Source organism: Corvus moneduloides, chromosome 14, assembly GCF_009650955.1.
Source record: "Corvus moneduloides isolate bCorMon1 chromosome 14, bCorMon1.pri, whole genome shotgun sequence".
Taxonomy (NCBI): domain Eukaryota; kingdom Metazoa; phylum Chordata; class Aves; order Passeriformes; family Corvidae; genus Corvus; species Corvus moneduloides.
In genome coordinates this window covers 4,844,099-4,858,434 of record NC_045489.1, presented here as the reverse complement: position 1 = coordinate 4,858,434, position 14,336 = coordinate 4,844,099, and the positions used below count along the sequence as shown (strand labels likewise).

Below are 14,336 nucleotides of genomic sequence, written 5' to 3'. Positions count from 1 at the left end.
AGTCTCGTTCCTACAGACATTTCATACAGAGCGTGGTGCAATATTTGCAAGAATACTGTGTAAAAACGGGGGAAAAAGCCCAGTATGGCACACATACACTAAATTCAGTCTGCCCTGTCTGTGTATTTTACCCTCCCAAGGCATTTCTGCGCACAATGTAGAGGCCCTGGGCAAACTTTAATCTGATTTGGCCATTGCTTCATTAAGCAGACTAAGAAAAACTGCTACAAAGTCAACAGATTTTTAGATATTATTAGAAATAATCACCTGGTTTTCCTGCCAATAATTAGGACCGAAACGACAATCCTTATAGCCCTAAGTAGGCTATGTATGTGTTTAACCTCTCCTTTAAATGGCATTAAAAGCTGAATTCAGTGGCTACTGTAAAGATAGTAAAAACAGATACTGCAGGAATAGAGAAGTGTTTAATGACAAGTCACAAAGAGTTCTACTGAAAGGAAAGCGAGAGCAAGAAAGGTTAAATAAACAGAACCCACAGTGCCTCCCATCTTTCTTACATTACCTTTCAATAACTCTAAGGGAAAATTTCTACTAGCCATGATTTGATTTCCCAGATTTGTGCATTAAATATTTACTTCTAACTATAAACTTATAGGAGACTCAAACAAAAACTAATTTGCATTATTAATGATGCAAGAAATGTGATGCTTAGTCCCTTAAGATTCATAATAAAGCAGGAAATGTTAGAGATTTACTTTCTTTTTCATTTTGAAAGGCAAGTTAAAGCGATAAAACTTATTTAATTAACAGAGAGTCTATTTATGAATTAGTTGTTTCTGCCAGCAAGAATGTTTTTTTTAAAAAAAACTGTCTGAAACGAGGCTGAGACTACAAAGAGTCCATTTTCAGCTTGGGAGTCTCAAGGGAAAAATCAAAGGGTTTCTTTCTTTCAACAGTTTGGGTGAGATGATATTTTGAGATGTTGACAGCTGCCAAACTGCAGAACCAGTGAAGAACTACCAAATTGAAGTCGTTTTTATCTTTTTGAATTTTCCTCAATATTCAGCTCAACTTCCTTTAACAGCTCATGACTGAAATTTCTGCTCGGTTAAAGGGTTTTTTCCCTTCCTTCAGGGCTCGTGTCGACTGCTCTGGGCCAAACATGAACTCTCTCTCTTCTAAAATCAACCATCAATAATAGAGAACCAGTATTATTACTCCTAGTAGTGTTGCTCTTTTAGTAATGCATTAATTGGCATCCTTTTCTCCCTCATGTGCCCAGTGTGGAACCAAATTTCAGTGGTTCATCATCTTTATCATCACTGAATTTTCTCACTCTGTTTACTTACAAGATATTAGCAAAACAGAACTAACAGTCCTTAATAAACAGGGTAGAATTAAAAGTCAACATTTACAGCTTGTTTTCTCCTTTTCTGGCAGAAGCTGTTTATAAGATTCAAGCCAGCCTTTAGTTAATATAATAATAGCAATAATTATAGTAATAATAATTAATAATAATAACAATAAACAATGCTTGCCATGTGGCTCAGAGTAGTCTTAATTTTCCGTTTTCTCGCTAGCTCCTGTTTCCACTGCTAAAGCCTCCCCTCCTTTTCTAACCCTTTCATTTGTGTTAGTCCCATGGCCAAACTTGTGGTGGTTTCTCCTCTGCCTCAGACATCTGTCCCATGTTTCCTCTTAAAACCTCTTGCCCCAGATAATCTGTGCTTATTTTGTCTTCACCACATATTCATTGACCAAATCAAAGTGGAACAAACCCCTTCCTCTCATTGTTCAAGGTTTCAGCCTCAGCTGCATCCTCCACTTCAGCTTCATTGACTGCTTCTGCTGCCTTCTTCCCTCTCACTGTCACATCTGTGACCTGAAGAAAAGCACTTTCATCTTCCTCCAAGCTACCATTTCTTTCTAAACGTGTCCTTTAAGGTCTGTCCAAGGTGTTCCTCTGTCCCCTGTCACCTCCTGGGCAGCCTTCCTTGACGAGACTCAAGTGGCCCCACCTCACTTCAGTTTGTTCCCACCAAAACCAGCTCAGGCAACCCCAGACTGAGCAAGGAGCAAGTCCAGAGTTGTGTTCCAGGAGGGGAGGGGCACAGGCTCTGGCACTGCTTTAGCACATCCAGCTTCTGATGTGTTTTGTCTTACAACACTGAGCATGAATGAGCATCTTCTGAGCCTGATCCCCACGCAGATACAGAGGAATTTCTGGAATCCTGCAACCTACCAAACGCTGCTCTGCCTTGTGAGATCTGAGGCAAATATTATTTGGAAATATCAAGAGTGAGCTCTGCTGGCACAAACACCTCAGAATTTGGATTACGTGCACTTTGGGACACTTTCTTATAAGAAAACAATCCCAACTTGATATTTAAGTTAAAAATCTTTCAAGAATAGAGGTTCAAGTATTGATCCCTGCAGACATTGGATAGCTTTAAAAAAGGGTGTTTTATGAATTATCATAAGAGTTCAATGCCCAGCAAAGGCAGTGGAGTAAAAGAGAATATCCCCAGCTGTACCACAGACCTGCTCCCATGAGTGACCTAAGGACTAATTCACAACTACATGATCAATTAGAAAGGATTTATATAATTAATTTTTTTTTAAAAGCTTTTTACTGCAGACTCTTTTGGGAGAGTTCCTGTCAACACTAAAGAAAAACATTCTCCCCTTTCCAGGGGACCCTCCCACACCATTATGCTCCTAAACTGGTGAGACACAATACACAAAGTCTTCCTTAACGCTGCAAATAAATAAAATATAGATATAAATACAAAGATTATTAATCTAACGCTATTTTAGGATTAATAAGCCACATGAAGACTCTCCAAATGATGCCTCTAACTCAGCAAATGCAGATCCAACTGGGCAGCCCACACAGGCCAGGTGAGTGTCCAGGGGTGAACCCAGCCTTGCCCGCTGCACTCATTAATTGATTTTGTTAATATCCTCAGAGGCTGACCCTTTGTTAGCACAGACTTGAAGCAGAGCAGTGCATCTCCCCAGGGCCAGGAGAAGCTCCCCATGGCCAGCAGCAGGACAGAGTACCACTAGATCCCAACGTTCCACAGCAACAGGAGTCCAAGCTGTGTTCGCCTCCCCTTCATCCCCTGCCCTGCTCTGGACATTTCCATTTGAAACCAGGATCTGTCACTCCCCCAAAACAGGTATTTTTCTTTTCTGTTTGAACCTGAATGAAAAAAACCTGAATCCCCGGGTGTCTGACATCAAAGTGTCATAGAAGGGAACTACTGGGATGGCGTTGTGGCATTAATGCTGCGCTAGAAAGAAAGAGCAGATGGGCAGCGAGGAAGCAAATCCTGTTGAAATACGATTAAGTGACACTGAAGATAAGGAAAACCATGAAAACTAAAGGGCAGGTAAGGAGATTTTAAGTGCAATATAAAAGGGGATTTGTGGCACATGTAATTCTTCTTTTAAATGTTTATTAAACATAGATTTTTTTGCCTCTCAATTATAGTTACAGATCATTTTGTTTCTCTCTGCGCTGTCTACGGGGATTAGGCAAAGCTGAAGGTTCTTGGTGCTTTTCTATCTACCGGATGTTTGTTTTATTCTCTCTTACAAAATACATTGCCAATTACAGATGAAAACAGGAGACATAAAGGGAGGAATGTGCCATTAAGTATCTCCAGGATTCCCAGAAAAAAGCCCAGGATTTCCTGGAAGACGATGGTTTCATTGCAACCACACTCCAAATCAAGATTTATCCATCTCCATCTTTGACCAGGCCAATCTGGTTTCTGATCATCTTGTTTCTTACCTGTTGTCTGCCAAATTAGAGTCTTCTGTAAGTATTATGGGATGGAGAATGTTGATTTTTTTTTTTAATCTACTTTTAAATTATTTGTGCTGATGCAATCAGTCACACCTTTCAATAAATTACTAATTGTGGGCGAATCCTCGTTCTCAGCACCAACAGAAATAGGTTTTGTTCTCACATCCCTGTACATGCCCACGGCCACCAAACCCAGCCCTTGCTGTGCCAGTTTTCCTGGGAGCTCATTTACAGCCCTAAGTGACCCAGAAGATCCTGACCTCCTGCTTCCTGGTGGGACAACCTGCTCCAGAGATGGCCCTTCATTCACGTGGTGCTGCTTCATCTCAGCATTTCTAATTTTTCTTCTGCCTCCCAGAGAAGATGATTTAATTGAGTCTTTAAATTCAGCAGGAATCCCTGATGGAAGAGGAAGACAGGGAAGGAGCAAGCATGGATGGATGGATAAGAAAAAACCTCATGTCTTTTTTGGCTAATCTTATGTGTTTTCCTGTACTTTTCCACAATCATAAATCCAATGGGCTCCTCAAACCCCTCTCTGAGCTGTGCTCTTGCTCTGCTCCAGCACAAACTCGGGATGAAGAGGGACAGGGAAAGGCAGTGAGTGCAAACTGAGCACTCGCAAAGGGGAGACCTCCCCACCAACCTTGCCAAATCAACACTGCACTGAGATAAATATGCACCATTCCTGCATATAAAATCTGCATTTCTTTTTTATTTGCATTGGAAATCCTGGCTCAGGCCTGTGGCTGGGATTGGGGTGGTGTGTGCTCATCTCGTATTGCTTGCGGCCAGTTAGAAAAATCACATAATCCACCACAGGTTTAAAACATAATTTAAACCTGCCAAGTCTCATAACTTCCAAGGAGGCAAATTTACCATAAAAAAAATGGTTTCCACTTACTAGATTTTATATTCAGATCTCTGGCACACGGGCTTGCCACCAAAGAAGCCTTTTATGCAAGCACATAATCAACGGAAGCCTTCATTTTCACTGCGGTTGGATTTAATGTGATAATGAATATTCCAGTGTCAGCTCTGGGTAAACGGATGGGGTTTCACCTCAGATTCCCTCCTCTCAGTATCTCACGCAGGCACAGGCTTGCTGAGTGGTAAATAATTTAGCAGCACCAGCAGAAGGACACCTGAGATGTGTTCCCAAGGCGGGCGGATGTGCTGCGCTTGTGTCCTGCCCCGTGTTCCTGCTCTTGTAAACAGCAGCCATGGAAAGGCTTTATTACCTATTTATATCTGGCCCTTGCAAAGGGGAACTCTTGGGAAAATGCACGGCTTCAGCGAGCTGCCTGGGGAAAAATCTCCCTTGGGTGGCCCATGGGCACCCAGGAAGGTCCATGGGTCCAGCACACAGTTCTGGGCAGGGAAGGTTGGTCGTGCATCCCAGACCAATGCCAGAGCCGTGAGGAATGCACGTTCCCTGATTAGCAGCATTTATTTTTATTGTCATTTGCAGAGCTACAGCTGATATTTCACATTGATTTGAGAGTCTCTCTGCGGTTTGCAAACATTTACTCACCCCATACGAGGTAAATTCTTTCATGCTCACTTTCAGGACACGGAATGTGGCTGAATTAATGTTACTGTGAAGCCCTTCCCTGCCAGATTCCCCTGTTTGTCCCCAGATTTAACCTTTATTACCCAACCAGGCCTGCCTGGGGGAGCAGCTTTCCAACACAATTGTTAGGGATCTGCTCTTTCTTTGGCCTTCTCACCTATATCCCAGTCATTGGCTGATGTTTTTCCTCTCCTTTTCTCCAGTTTCAAGTTTCCACTCCGACACCAAATGCTTCTCTCTTTTCCTACTGCTGTTAGCACGAGGCAGATCAAACAAACACAAAAGTGTTTTCTCACAAAATAATCATTAAGCGGATCGTGGAGTTTGGTTCTAGTGACAGCTGAGTATTTGTTTCATTAATAAGTCATTTGCAATTAATTCCTGGAGTCATTTCTAAAAGAACATTGTGATGTTTCCATGGTTTTAAAGTGACAAAACACCAGTCATTCTTTGACAAAATTTCAGAGCAAAGTGCTCATAGGCATCCACTGGAAAAATCCAGCCTCTGATGAGGAGTGTCCCCGTGACGTGGGAATGTGGCTCCCATCAGTGGTGAGGCACCTACTCACAACATGCAAAGAACTGCAGGATTTAAGGTTGGAATTTCAGGTGCCTGGGTGCTCATGCTGCTCCATTCAAATGGTTAGTAATGAAATTATTGTAGTTAAGGGGTTTTTTCCTTTTAAGGCTCATAAACAACTCTTCTCTATGCTGGAAACATAACAAAATCTCCAATGCAAACAGTTCAATTTTTCTCTCTTTTCAATCAAGAGGGTGGATGAACAAGTAATTGTTATCCTGCCTTTTGAAACTGAAGATGCTCCAGCTCACAAAGGTTCCTGAGGCTCTAAAATCACACCAGGATGAGCACCTTTCCTTGGAGATCCAAGGGGCTCCATCCTCAACCTCCCAAAGTCACCTTCTGCTGGGGATGGAATAGGCACCACTTGCATTGATGTTTCATTCAGAATTAAATAACAGTTTACTGTCTTTCACAGTGTTCTTTCTAACCTTACAATATGGCACAATTTGGGAATAAATAGCACAAGAAAGTGTCTCTAATTCTGGGCATCAGCTCCACTTTCACTCTAAATCCTGAGTCCTGACACGTGGCCAGCAAAGATGAAGGACATTTCTAAGCCATAAAAACAATTACAATTGTTGTCATCTCACCTTGTCAGTAACCTTCCCCCAAAATTACAGGTTAGAGAGGTGTCTGTAATCATTAACAGCCTGGAGGAGAAGCACATTACCAAAGCAACAAACCTCTAATCAACAGAGCGGGAGCGGTGCAGGAGAGAAAAATAACTCCTCAACGAGCCAGTAGAAATAATTTTGTTTAAAAAAATAAAGATCTTACTCAGTACATATAGTTACCACCCCACAGTGGCAAAATTGACATGTTGGAAAAAGTGAACATGATAAATTTCTGCCTACTTGGGAATGTAATTTGCTGGAATTACACTTTTAGAGGGAAGTGCTTGCAGGTTTTCATATTCAGCAGCAAGAGGACTAATTCTGTCCGTGAACTGACACAGCTCTGAAATGAGAGATCTAGCAAAAAAAAAAATTGTGAAATATTTGGTTTGCAATTAAAAATGAAGACAAAATATTTTTAAAACTTAAAAATGCCCAGTTTCAAGCATCCTAGTGGAGATGAACAGATAAACTTGGGATCTGGAAAGCAAAGTTCTAGATCCACTTAAAAAATTCTTCAAGAGGAAAAGTTTTTAATTTGTCATGAATATCAGGTTAAAATGAATCTTTTAAATGTTTTTGCAATGTCCTAACTTATGGGCTAAAAAATTAATAAAGTTGGATAAGAGAATCTATAAAATATCCAGTAAGAAAAAATGGAAACAATCAATTTTGCACCTTCCATCAATACCCCAGGAGCTGCTACACAACTATTTCTATGATAAGATGTGACTTTGCCTTGAATGCAATTTGCAATCTATTAACTTGATCCAGTTTTCACCGAAGGAAATGAAAAGATTACCATTGACTCCAGTGAAAGCTGGATTAGGCTCTGTTCACATTCACAGTGGGGAGAGAAAAAAAAAAAAAAACCCTTAATGATTATTTATGCCAGAAATTCCAGTGCAAAAAGCAAAACTGGTGCAAATGTGTTGAAGAATTTGAAGAGAAAAATGAGCACAGTTGATATAAAATATAACTCCACTAAAAAGTAGAAGATTACTAATTACTCTGAATACGCTTATAGAGAAGCTATAGATGTAATTAAATGGCACAAATATGCTTTGAAATCCAATTATAGCAACGGAGCAATGATTGCACAGTTGCATGAAGAGTTAAAATAAAATATGATAGCAGATAAATGGGTATATTAGAAAGGCATTATTAGATTTCCTTGCATTTATCCACCACTGAGTGCCACCAACCCTTCAAGCCAGGGACAAATAGGAGAAAACAGATAGAGGAGAGAGATTGAGGTCTCCTGCTAAATATAGACAGCAACAACTGAGATATTTCTACTAAAAAAGATAAAAGGAGAGATACCAGCTACCCATACATGACATATAACAAATCAAAATCCTGAGTCTTATTCACAGTCCTGCAGTTCCAGCAGAATTATCAACTTTTGTAAACACCAAACCATAAAAGGAGTAAAACTCCAAAAGGATTTACTGCAGGAAGTCGAAAAATCTCCAAGAAAACACAATATACCAATAAAGAGCCAATTATTGCACCATCAATATTCGGCAGTGGACTATCAGGGCAAAAATATGCAGATTCCATTAGGAAAAAATACAGCCATGCCTATCCTTTGGCAGGAGAACATTACTTAGAGATGAGAAAAGGGACCTGCACTTTATTTGTAGGTTTAAATAATAATTTGATACTTTACCCATTATGTTGAGAAATTAACATTTAGAGGAAACAAATGCGCTTTCCGTTCTGATTTAAAACTAAGTCAGTTCTTGCTCTGCTTTCTCTTGTCCTTGGAATTCACATTGCCTTAAAATATATGGATATTTATGGCATGTAAGAGGTATTTATAGTATATTCAAGGTTTGCCAAATTTTGAAATCCAAGGGAAATATTCACCAGTTGCCAGTAACTTGCTCATCTCTCTTACAGCCTTACCTGGTTTTAAAATTCAAACATAAACGAGGCACAACTTGCAAGAGGTTTTTGTGAGAACTCCTCTCTGGTGAATTGGTAAATGCTTCTTTGGGAGGTTCCCAATCAATAAACACCTGCATTCAGCCCTATTTCCCAGTTTATCCCCATTTTGCTGTCACAGGGAGAGGGCTCATAAGAGGTTTTATTTTATGAGGTCACATGGACTGTGTCTGCCCCTCCCCAGGTACAAGTTGGGCTATTAACTTAATCAAAGAGGGGGGGAAAAAAGATCAAAAATAACCCCTAAAAATAATCTCTCATCCTGCTTTTGCTGCAACACTACAAAGACAAACAGAAACATCCACATGCTCAGCTCTGCCTTGGCTAAGCAGGTCTCATAAATGTCTGAATTTCCCATTATGGCCATGATTTCTAGAGGGAGATGAAATCTTTACCTCTCTCTAAATTGATGGGAGTCTCCCTCCTCCCTTCAGATGCCAGAATATGGAAGTAGAAGACTCTCCCTCTGAAGGCTGTATTTTATAATACTCTGATGAGATGCCTTTTGATTTAGGGTTGGCATGAAGGAAGAAAAAAACCCCGTGTAGTCTGCCAGCTCATCTAACCCAACTTTAATCACTTACTGTGTAGACAGCTATATCTGAGCCACTCATCTAAAATCCCTTTAAAGTCAATGGTGAGAAATAGATGTTTTTAGGATGCAATTAATTGATTGGAAGGAAGTGGGATCTATCACATATGGAAAAGAATTATGACCCAAAGCGTTCTGCTTTTCCTCATTTACTTTAGAGGAGTTCGCACATCTGCATTTGAACAGTCACCCGGAACAGGTGAGAAGAATATCTCCAACCACTATTAACAAATCTCTCTTGGTGGTTTTTAATCTGTTTTCCTGTTCCCCTCCCTTCTGTTCCCACACCCAGTCTCTCCTGAGATACCAGTTCCATTTTTTTGCATCACAAGTCCATTAACTGCTCAAAGAGATGGGTTCATCCATCTGATGCTAATGAAAACTTTTGGATCGCACACTGGGGCCAGAAGAACTGATCCATCAGGTTTAAAAAAGATACTAATGGATATTTTCATGCCAACTGTCACAGTAATATTTGGAATAAGGCGAATAACAAAAAACTTCCTACAGCTGTGCCACCCCCCCAAGGGCCCTTCAGCTCCCAGGACTGTGGGTGGTCACCACCAAAATGTACCAGAAAACTATGGTGGATCCTGAGAGTTTAAGGAGCTGGGATGAGGATTTTCATGGAGACAAAGGAAAATATTCTCCCTCAAGAAGATGTGGCACATCTGTCACCTTGAACACACAGCAAAATTCTGGGGGAAGAAAAATTAATAATAATAAATTTCCCTTCATCAAGTGAGACCCAAGGAAGCCAACCTGAAACAAGTTTTGCCAGACTTGAATATTGTGGAGCCCCCCCAAAACCTTTCTTTTGCTGCTCTACCACCCAAAGCACAACCCTGTGCAATTTTACTCTGCTCTGACGAGCTGGTGAACCACAGGCTATTTCCTCTCACCCACCAAAGAACACCATTGTGCTGCAGGTCTTTGAGGAATCTGCTGCTCACTCTGACATAAGGGAGTCAGTTTTGTTTCATGTTTCCCTCATTCTGGGTATTCATCTTCAAAGTGCCTCACATGCAACCGGGGAGCCTTAGAAGCCTATCAGGGGCAATTCAAAGAGCTTTGCACAGAGCAGGAGGGGGCTCCTGTTCAAAGCTGCAGCTTTGCATCCGCCAGAGAGGAGCAGATTCAAACCCAAAGAGGTCACTTCACCTACCTGTAGTGGGATCTCATATTCAGAAGACTCTAACTAAAAATAAGGGATATTTAGACAGTGTGATAACTGAAACCCTTGAGGCGATGCTCTTTCTCACTCCCTCACACACAGAGCAATGTCTCCTTTAGAGAAAACCTCAAAACCCTGGGAGACATAATGGCCTCCAGAAAACTTACTCATGTATTAGCTCCAGCTGTAGCATCCTCCTGGTTTGAGCACAAAAGTTTCCAACAAGCTGGACCACCACAGACCTCTGTTCAAACTGCCTGAAACAAGGAAACTACAATAAACACTTGTTCAGCACAGGATGGAGCAGCAAAAACACTGATTTCTTTCAATTACCCAATTTAATGCCATAGGGAGGAAATATTTTGCTTGGTTCAGAAAGTACCTGTTCCGTGGTCAGACCTGGAAGCCCCCAGATAAGATAAGGGCTCTGCTTGGATGGGCACTGTCTAAACACAGAGTAATTCAGAGCTGCTTGCCCCAGAATTTACCACTTACACAGGAAATATAGAAAAGTACAGAAGAAAACTCTGTTGTCTGAAATTTAGACACGGAGAACTGAGACAAGGGGACATGCAGGTTCAGGTACAGATGTTTAATATCATTGATGAGGTTGAGAAAATCAGAAAAGGATTTGTAAAGAAACAGAAGCATAATGGTTTTACGGATTGTCTGTGGAGTCTTTGTAACAGACACTTGATACTTCTAAAAACTATTTCGATTAAGTCATTGTAACACCTCGTTTTATGAGATGTAGTAGCTCTGCATCTGCAAGGGAATCTCCTCTTTGCTACTGGGAGAGGCCAGTGGCATCTCCGGGATTTAATCCCACTGCACTGAGTTAGCAGGGTCTCTCTCCCTGCTCCCATCACACACCTGATGGGGCCACATTCCTCCTCCTTCCAACATCCACACCTCAGACACGAATCCCACCTCTGTACAGTTTCTCCCACCTGTAACAGTTCTTCAGTTTCTGTTGTCTCCAAGGACTTTTTTTCTCTTTTTTTAAATACTAGATTAAAATGCACATCATCCTGCACTGCTTTCTCAGCCTCCTCTTATTCACATTGTATTTTTATTAAAAGCTGTAAAGCCTTTGGGACAGTCTGTGCCTGAATGGCACTTCACAGATACACTTGCATTACTCCCCATATCAATTTTTTCTTTTTATTAGAAGTCCCTGGGTTTGTTTTTCTTTTAACCTCAATTTAAACATCCCCTCCATTGCCATGCTTCATTTTGCTGCAGTGCTGACTGTGATGTTTCAGGTTCACTGTGCTCCCTCCACATTTGGGTTATAACAGCAGGCCAAGATGGATCATAGACTTTATGTCTGATTCCTCTTCTTATGTAACATTTGTGGGATTTTTTCACATTTTTCTACTTAGCAAATGCATTACTCCTTAAAAGCACCTGATCAAGTTTACTGAGATCTGTGAGATAATGCTAAAATTTAATTTAATTGCCAAATTATGCTCGAGCTGCACATACACAGCTACAGCCCAGTTTGGACAAGGCATCTCTCCAGAAGAGCATTTTGAGGCCTCTTCACACTGTAAGGAACACACACTGTGCTCAAACCTGCTCTCAGAGGGTTTCCAACCCTGCTTTTGCAACATGATTCCTTTTGTCCGTGTTTTGTCCTCACTCCTGTTGCTCTTGCTCTGACCTCACCTGGAGCAAGGAGGCTGCAAGAGCAATCCATTTATGCCCCAAATGTTTCCTGGGTTGTAAAATAGCATAAAAGTACAAATGAAGAGCCTCACGCTATTTTTCTTCCTGCTGTGTGCAATCAAGCCAGAAAGTATCCCTTACTCCCAAAAAACCTGCAAATTACCTTGGCATACCTGAGCCACCAGCAGCAACACGACATTGGGAATATTTTCTCCCCCTGCTGAGCTCCTCCACAGGTCTGGGATGCTGTCTGCTTCCACAATGCCTGGTTGGAAACAAAAATCCTGCATGTGAATGAAATGCTAAACCTTTGCCACCAAAATATATGAAGTTTTAAAGAACTTCACATCACTTCAGATATTGCAGGGTTGACCCCATATATCTGTGGAGTCTGAAAGGGAAGTAGATTTAACACAGCCAAGAAATAATCACAGGAAGCATTTTGGATTCAGCCAAGGATGAAGTAAGGCAGTCTATTTTCTTCACAGCAAGCTGAGGCCACCGCTCACTGTATTCAAATACATCAATTAGAGAGAGCTTTAATGGAAAAGGATTAAAAAGTACAAAAGTAAAACAAACAGCATCACTGCAGTGTCCAGGAGGATGAAACAAATTCCTTTTGTGGTGGGCGTGATTACAGAATTGCTAAAAAAAGAAAGAGAGGAGAAATGGAAGAAAGGTTTTGTGTACCTTGACCAGAATTGCTGTGACAGCACCATAAGCCCAGGACACTGCAGCCACGTGCATTGTGGAATTCAGTCCCCACGCCCCTAGTCTCACTGGCAGCACTCAGATCTGAACTCCAGTTCTGTATTTCCTCTTTCCTTCTAGCCAGGGAAATGCAGTATTTCGTCAGTGCATAGCTTTAGATAAGGTTATCTTTCTTTAAGTCTCTTCAAATTGTATCTGTACTGTCCCAGGTTATTGCAAACTGTTTGCTTCACTCTACTTCCATCCACATTCTCATTTCCAAGACCTGTGCCATTCAGTTCCATCTTCCTTAAAAGTTTTGGTATTGAGTTCTTCATATGCCTAATTTGGGCTTAATTCGAGCCTGGGGTAAATCGTTACAACTCAGATGAAGTCAATAGGAGCACAGTGACTTACATCAGCTTTGTGTCAGTAAATACTGACAAGATTGATCTCAAACTTTTTCAGAACAAAAGATTTCTGAAGATGGATTAAACAACATAAATGCTGAGCTGTTTTGCCAGACTGCAAATGGCATAACACAAGCTTTGTGTGACATCTCTGAATTATCCCTTCGTGGTAATGTTGACATTACATGGTATTGACTCATGGAAGAAGCTTAAATACCCTTTTAAGTTTTCAAGACTCTTTGACAAAGCACTATTTCATTAACAAAATGTTAATGGAATCCAGGAAGCCTGAGTCTCCAGAAGAGCCTGCTGGCTGCAAGGAGCTCTGCTGGCTGGCCGGGGGATGTGGCTGCACAGAGCAAAGCAATCCTGAATTTTAGGCAACAGGAAAGGAAGCATTTCAAGCAGGGCACTCACTGGTTGAGGGAGAGGGACCCGAGGGCACTTCCACAGCCCTTCACTGAAGGACTACCACACCTTCTGCTGGAGAAGGTCAAAATAGCACAAATTAGGAAATGCATCACACAAAGTGAACTGGCAGAGGCAGCAGGGTTGGCATCAGCTTGGAGATAAAGCTTCTTGCTGGGAAAAGGAGAAGGACCTGGAGAGCATTGCCGCAGGGATCACCTGCTCTGGGGTCACCTTTGGGAACAGGGAATTATGTGCTAAAATTGCTCTAAGAATGCTGTTAATCACAGAACCACTTATATTGGAAAAGATCTCCAAGACCATCAAGTCCCTCTGTTAATAACAGAATGGCTCTCAAATAAGTACAGGGTTTCTATTTGATGGATTTGCTGCTAGGAACAGGTCTTGGCTTTCAGGTTCTTGACCCAGTCCAGACCAGGGACTTGGTGGGGAGGCAGGGGCAGCACAGCTGGCACAGGTGTCCCCTGTCACCCCCAGGACCATGGGGGGAATCACCACTGCACCAGTGAGGAGCACACCAGAGACTGGGTCTCACCCCAGCCAGAACCTCCCACCTGTGAAGAGCAGAGAGCAGGTTCTCTCCTTCAGAGAGCAGTAGATTGCTCTTGAATAGCCACTCACAAATCTTTTTATCAATAAACTTGGATTTATCTAAAATGCCTCTCAGGACTGTGCCATGCTCCCAGCACCTTTCCAACACTGATCTCTGTAGAGAAACCCTTTGTAAGTCAAAGGAAAGGTGACAGACCTTCTCAAGAGCAAAGTTTTCTCCCACACTGAGTACTCAGGTTTTCAAACTTCAGCTTTTCTGCCATTTCAATCATTTCTGTGATTGCTATGTAATAAGGCAAATCATTATTAACCAAAAAGATTGG

General features: G+C 41.5%; 1 long non-coding RNA gene across 9 annotated transcripts in view; it reads right to left on the bottom strand.

Moving 5' to 3' along the window:
• The window catches only part of LOC116451012, an 87,385-nt gene that overhangs the window by 23,844 nt on the left and 49,205 nt on the right, over positions 1-14,336 (bottom strand). For 6 of the 9 annotated variants that reach the window (XR_004243043.1, XR_004243044.1, XR_004243051.1 and 3 more), the window contains 2 exons: positions 12,096-12,197; positions 10,429-10,518 (listed from right to left, as the gene is read on the bottom strand). This is a non-coding gene — a long non-coding RNA (uncharacterized LOC116451012). The remainder of the gene's footprint in view (positions 1-10,428; positions 10,519-12,095; positions 12,198-14,336) is intronic. The other 3 variants (XR_004243050.1, XR_004243047.1, XR_004243049.1) reach the window with 3 other exon arrangements.